The following is a 7,575-nucleotide window of genomic DNA, read 5'->3' on the forward strand; positions in this document are numbered from 1 at the left end:
TTGGCACAGGCATATCTACAGATGGAGGTTGAGGAGGCCTCTAAAAAGTATCACATGATAAACACACACAAAGGCCTGTACCAGTACAATCAACTGGTTTTCGGAGTAGCATCAGCTCCAGCTATCTGGCAAAGAGCTATGGAGCAAGTCCTGCAAGGGATTCCGGGGACTCAATGCTACCTAGACGACATCCTTGCAACAGGAGAAAACGACAACGAGCACCTTGCCAATTTGGAGCAGGTGCTCACTAGGCTGAGAGAACGGGGCCTACGAGCAAATCGCCCCTAGTGCGAATTTTTCCAGAAACAAATATCATATTGTGGCCATATAATTAACGAAGAAGGGTTGCATAAGTCACCTGAAAAAATTGAAGCGGTCATAAAAGCCCCAGCACCTGAAAATGTCTCACAATTAAGGTCGTTCCTGGGATTGATAAATTACTATCATAAATTTTTACCGAACTTGTCAACTGTTCTGCACCCTCTTAACGCACTGCTACAAACGGGAGTAATTTGGAAATGGAGCGAAGACTGTAAACGTGCCTTCCATAAATGCAAAGGCTTGATCACGTCCAAGGAAGTGTTGGCTCATTACAACCCATCACTGCCAATTAGACTGGCGTGCGATGCATCCCCTTACGGCGTAGGAGCGGTATTATCGCATAGATTCCCTGATGGCTCGGAGCGGCCGATAGCTTTTGCGTCATGCTCATTGAACTCAGCTGAGCGTAACTATGCCCAGATCGACAGGGAAGCACTCAGCCTGGTATGGGGAGTGAAGAAATTCAACCATTACCTACACGGACAAAAATTTACCTTGTTGACTGACCATCAACCCCTCGTCTCCATATTCAACCCTAAAAAGGGCATTCCCATTATGACAGCGCAAAGGCTACAGAGGTGGTCCCTTTTCCTTGGGGCACACCAATATGACATAGGATACAAAGGATCAAAACAGCATGGGAATGCTGACGGTTTGTCGCGCCTACCGTTGCCAACGGTAGAAGAGGCACCTACAGTGGACCCAGTGGAGATGTTCCACTCAACCATAGTGGAATGTCTACCATTGAAAACGAAATGAGAAATGACCCGACTCTCTCACGAGTCTACGATTTAACGGTGAAGGGATGGCCAGCACATGGCGAACCACTGTTGCCAGCATTCTCGCAAAGAAGAGAACAGCTGTCAGTGTGCCGAGGAACCTTGATGTGTGGATCCAGAGTGGTGATTCCACCCAAACTCCAGGACAAAGTGCTAAAGGAGCTTCACGAGGGGCATCTGGGTGGAGTGAAAATGAAGAACCTAGCCAGAGCGTTTGTGTGGTGGCCAGGTATCGATGGAGACATCGAAGAAGTGACCAAGAGCTGTCTAGGATGCCAGAAGGTCCAAAACGCCCCACCACAAGCCCCTCTACATCCATGGGAGTGGCCCTCATCTCCATGGCAAAGGGTACATATCGACTTTGCTGGTCCATTTATGGACTCAATGTTCTTAATCGCGGTTGATGCACACTCCAAGTGGCCGGAGGTAATAAAACATCACAGTATTAAGGACCATATTTGCCAGCAATGGGCTGCCTGAACAGATCTGTTCTGATAATGGACTGCAATTTGTGTCCGAAGAATTCAGGAAGTTCTTAAAAAACAATGGGGTTAAGCACTACACGTCCGCCCCATACCATCCCGCCACCAATGGATTAGCTGAAAGGTTTGTCCAGACCTTCAAGAAGGCCATAAAGGCCATGGGTAATGAAGACATAAATCTACAACATAAGGTAGATAGCTTCTTGTTTGCGTACAGGAATGCAACACGTGGTTACAAACCAAACTCCCGCCATGATGTTTTTCAATAGAAGACTAAGATGCCGGCTGGATTTGATCAAGCCAAACCTCAGAAGGGACGTAGAGAACCGGCAATTTCAAGGCATGAATGAAAGGCCAACTGGAACCTTCCAGATAGGTCAACAAGTTTTGGCCCGGGACTACCGTACCGAGAAATGGCAGCCTGGAACTATTTGCACACGACTAGGACCGCTGATGTATACCGTGGACATTGGAGAAAGCATAATAAGGCGCCATGCTGACCAGATCATAGAGTCATCCGAAAGAGGACAACCTACAGCACAACTCTATACGCCTAATGATGAAGCAGAGATACCCATAGTATCTACCTCCGATCCGGTGATACTGGAACCAGATGAACCCGACACTGGCATTCAAGCCGAATCGACCTTGCCAAAAGAACCTACTACACCACCGAAAACTACTACACCACCGAGGCATTATCCGGACCGAGTCAGGAAGCCTCCAGAGAGACTGACTTATAATTGATTAACTGCAGCAAATGTGTAGATTATTGTTCTTGTAAACATGTTAATTAATGATTACTTAAAATGTTATGTACTAATTATCTAAAAGGGGAGGAATTGTAGTGTATGTACCTTTAAGAGCCCCTGTGTACTGTAACACCGGTAGTGACCACTCGGGTATATAAGCCTGTATAGTGTCTTGTATCTGTTAGTTCACCTCCAGACTTTGTTCAGTAAACACCTGTTAAACCAACTCCTGCATTCCGTGTCTCCATTAACACACGGATACAACAATTTTCACCAAAAAATGCAGAAGAGAATTTATTATAAAATAATTTTTTTTAACACATTTTTTGTTTGTTTATGGGATGTGGGCATTGCTGGCAAGGCCAGCATTTATTGCCCATCCCTAATTGCCCTTGAGAAGGTGGTGGTGAGCTGCCTTCTTGAACTGCTGCAGTCCGTGTGGTGAAGGTACTCCCACAGTGCTGTTAGGGAGGGAGTACCAGGATTTTGACCCAGCAACAATGAAGGATCGGCGATATACTTCTAAGTCAGGATGGTTTGTGACTTGGAGGAGAACTTGGAGGTGGTGGTGTTCCCATGCGTCTGCTGCCCTTGTCCTTCTAGGTGGAAGAGGTCGTGGGTTTGGGAGGTGCTGCCGAAGAAGCCTTGGCGAGTTGCTGCAGTGCATCTTGTAGATGGTACACACTGCAGCCACAGTACGCCGGTGGTGGAGGGAGTGAATGTTTAAGGTGGTAGATGGGCTGCCAATCAAGCGGGTTGCTTTGTCCTGGATGGTGTCGTGCTTCTTGAGTGTTGTTGAAGCTGCACTCATCCAGGCAAGTGGAGAGTATTCCATCACACTCCTTACTTGTGCCTTGTAGATGGTGGAAAGGCTTTGGGGAGTCAGGAGGTGAGACACTTGCCGCAGAATACCTAGCCTCTGATCTGCTCTTGTTGCCACAGTATTTTTCTGGCTGGTCCAGTTAAGTTTCTGGTCAATGGTGACCCCCAGGATGTTGATGGTGGGGGATTCGGCAATGGTAATGCCATTGAATGTCAAGGGGTGGTGGTTAGACTCTCGCTTGTTGGAGATAGTCATTGCCTGGCATTTCTGTGGCACGAATGTTACCGGCCACTTATCAGCCCAAGCCTGAACATTGTCCAGGTCTTGTTGCATGCGGGCATGGACTGCTTCATTATCTGAGGAGTTGTGAATGGCATGGAACACTGTGCAGTCATCAGCGAACATCCCCATTTCTGACCTTATGTTGGAGGGAAGGTCATTGATGAAGCAGCTGAAGCTGGTTGGGCGTAGGACACTGCCCTGAGGAACTCCTGCAGCAATGTCCTAGGGCTGTGATGATTGACCTTCAACCACTACAACCAACTTTCTTTATGCTAGGTCTGACTCCAGCCAGTGGAGATTTCCCCCCCCGATTCCCATTGACTTCAGTTTTACTAGGGCTCCTTCGTGTCACACTCGGTAAAATGCTGCCTTGATGTCAAGGGCAGTCACTCTCATCTCACCTCTGGAATTCAGCTCATTAGTCACATCATCAGTGTGTGTGCATAGGATCTGGAATGCACTGCTTGAAAGGGTGGTGGAGGCAGACTGAATCTTATCTTTCAAAAGGGAGTTGGATAAGTATCTGAAGGAAAAACATTTGCAGGGCTATGGGGAAAGGGTGGGGGAGCGGGACTAGCTGAGAGTTGGCACAGGCTTGACGGGCCTTCTTCCGAGCTGTAACCATGCTATGATTCTATAATACACTGATGCTTTGTATATGTGTCTGCAGGTGAAGCAGAGCAGGCTATACGATGACAGCACTTAATGCCACTTTAATACTGCATCAAAGGCAGCAGTATTGGTTCTATTTCACAGCAATGTGGGCCATTGCCCATCGTTGTGTACTTGGGGAAATAAGAGCTTTGGGCATCCATACCAAGCACATACATGCAGCATTAACTCACTGGCCTAATGAGACAGTCAGCTCCTTTCAACCATTGAAACATGATTGGCAGCGTAATCTGTGTTTCTTTTTAAGGGAATACAGACCTTTTCTTTGAAATTTCTGGTTTTATTTTTGGCCTACTTTTTTGGCGACTTTGCACCTGCTGCTTTTACTTTTACATTCCTTTCCACCAGGTGGTCTTGCTAGCGTTGCACAAACATGCCTTTTCTTGTGTTGTACTGTACTTCAAAAAAATACTGCTGTTTTCTCACCTCCCTCCCTTTCCTGATAGTGTGGACTCCTTCACTGCAGTTCCTTGGGTGGTCGCTGTCCTCCTATACCTCATCAGAGTGGTCATTACTGACCTGTGAGCCTCAATAGTGATCGTCAGCAGGATGTCTGACTATAGAATCATAGAATGGTCACAGCACAGAAGAAGACCATTTGGCCCATTGAGCCCATGCTGGCTCTCTGCAAGAGCACTTCAGCTAGTCCCACTCCCCCGCCCTTTCCCGTAGCCCTGCAAAATATTTTCCTTCAGGTAGTTATCCAATTCCCTTTTGAAAGCCACGATTGAATCTGCCTCCACCACCCTTTCAGGCAGTGCATTCCAGATCCTAACCACTTGCTGCGTTAAAAAGTTTTTCCTCACGTTGCCTTTAGTTCTTTTGCCAATCACCTTGTGTGCTATGGTTCTCGACCATTTCTCTCTATCTACTCTGTCTAGACTATATCAGTGCTGGGACCACTGCTGTTCACAATTTACATTAGTGATTTAGATTTTGGAATCAAAAACACAATTTCTAAATTTGCGGATGACAGCAAATTGGGGGGGGATAGTCAATACGGAGGAGGACTGCAACAAATTACAGGAGGACATTAATAAACTTGCAGAATGGGCATATAATTGGCAAATGAAGTTCAACAGAGATAAATGTGAGGTATTACATTTTGGTAGGAAGAATAGGGAGGTCAGTTATCACTTGGAGGGCGCGAATCTAGGTGGAGTAGAGGAACAAAGGGATCACTGAGTACAAATACACAAATCACTAAAAGTTGGGACACAGGTCAGCAAGGCCATAAAAACCAAGCACTAGGGTTTATTTCTACAGGTATAAAATTGAAAAGTAGGGAAGTATCGAACCTTGGTTAGACCACACTTCGAGTACTGCGTACAGTTCTGGTTGCTATATTATAAAAAGATATAGAGGCCCTGGAGAGGGTGCAGAGAAGATTTACAAGGATGATACCAGAAATGCGAGGGTATACAGATCAGGAAAGGGTGAACAGGCTGGGTCTCTTTTCTCTTAAAAAAGACTGAGGGGTGACCTAATAGAGGTCTTTAAAATCATGAAAAATTTTGATAGAGTGGATACAGAGAGGTTGTTTCCACTTGTGGGGAAAAGCTTAACTCGAAGCCATCAATATAAGATAGTCACCAAGAAATCCAATCGGGAATTCAGAAGAAACGTCTTTACCCAGAGAGTGGTGAGAATGTGGAACTTGCTACCACAGGGAGTGGTTGAAGCAAATAGTATAGATACATTTAAGGGGAGGCTAGAGAAGCATATGAGGGAGAAGGGAATAGAGGGTTATGCTGATAGATTTAGATGAGGAAAGACGGGAGGAGGCTCGTGTGGAGCATAAATGCCGGCATGGACTAGTTGGGCTGAATGGCCTGTTTCTGAGCCGTATATCCTCTGTAATATAGGACATCACAGCCAAACTCAGTCCTGTCCTCACCTGTCATCCACACACTGTAGGGTTTGGCCGGTGCCAACATCAGTGGGTGCATGTGCCTCAAGGATTTTTTGACTTTTAAAATGGATATGTACCCTTTTAAAATGGAGACGCACGTGGGCTGCATTTTAAAAATGGCGTTTGGACTTTTGGACTTTAAAAGGGACTGCCTGTTGGTTTCTGTGAAGATAGCAGGAACTGTCTGACTTTTGGGTTGCCATGGGACCTGTCTGAATGCTGACGTCATGAAAGGCAGGAGGAGCCTTTTCATATTCAAACTTGTGTGATTTGGGGAAAACCACCTTTTGCCCATGGAGCCAGGATGTCTGGATGGACAATGAGGTTTGCAGGCCAAAAGTAACACCTCTGGACTCTTTCAATGAAGGAGCAGTCAAGAACATAACAAACAGTTAGCACTTGGAGAACTGTTCATCTACAGTAATGCCTACCATTGTTTTCTTCAAGATGACCAATCTAAGACAGAGACATCACCAGGTAAACCAACTACATCTCTGCGACCATGGTAACCAGGAACCGCCCAGCTAGTTTTGTGTAATATACGGGGTATAAACATGCTGAACTTTGGGGATGCAGGGCGTTGCTTGCTGGCTTGCGTGCTTGCTTTTCTCTACCGTGTTCTCCGCATAACCACGCGTCCGTCAACTCTCCAGGAATGCCCGAAATGAGTGCCTCGTCATACCACCTGAACGTAACTCTCTAGGCCTCATCGCATGCCTCTGTTAGGCACGGTTTTGTCTCTGAAGTCGAACGGAGCCGGGACCACGTGAATCAATGACAAGGGCTGGTAATTATATCCAGCATACACCTCTAGAAATCCCCAGACCGCCCGCGTGTTTTGCTGCTGAGGAACTGTAAGTGTCCAAGACGCAGGCTAACATGGATGTGTGTGTGAGGAGGCTTCCAAGTGTGGGTTCTGACCAAACCGGGAGAGGGGTTTAGTTAGAAGGGTTTTTCCATTATCTAGGCTTAGATTCTGGGAAGGGGTTGGTTCGGCGTAACCAACAGGGTGGGTATTTTAATCTAAAGTTATAAGCTAGTGTCCACGGTCACCTACTCATTCTGCCGTAAGCGAGAGGAGTAGGGATTGTCGTTTTTGTGAGTGTAATAAAAGGAATCGATCTTTAACCAACCTGAACCGTTTCATTTTGTCTGAGTCAATTATAATCTATCCATAGTAATTCCTTGGGTCCGAACTTGGTGGTTGTGGGGCTTGTGGTTCGCGGTATAATTCGGAAGACCAACTGGGTGGCATCCAGTCACGGCCAGGTTACACAGTAATCCCACTGGGGACGCTGCGCATCGGGCATAGGAGAAGACCTATCTGGCCTTGGTCTCTCTCTCTCTGGGATTACCCGCTAATCGACGGGCTGGGCAGGGACTATTGGCACAAGCTCCTGCCGTCCAAGGGAAACAACCCAAACCGGGGAGTTTTTGTGGCATGGGTCGACTCAAGGGAGAGTCATAGAAACACGGGGCACACAAAAACACCCTACAATACACATGTACTTCCAACACGTCACTGTGTAGCACCATCAACAAGAATACTTGT

Source organism: Somniosus microcephalus, chromosome 1 (assembly GCF_052327205.1).
Source record: "Somniosus microcephalus isolate GS21.2 chromosome 1, FLI_Smic_1.0, whole genome shotgun sequence".
Classification (NCBI taxonomy): Eukaryota; Metazoa; Chordata; class Chondrichthyes; order Squaliformes; family Somniosidae; genus Somniosus; species Somniosus microcephalus.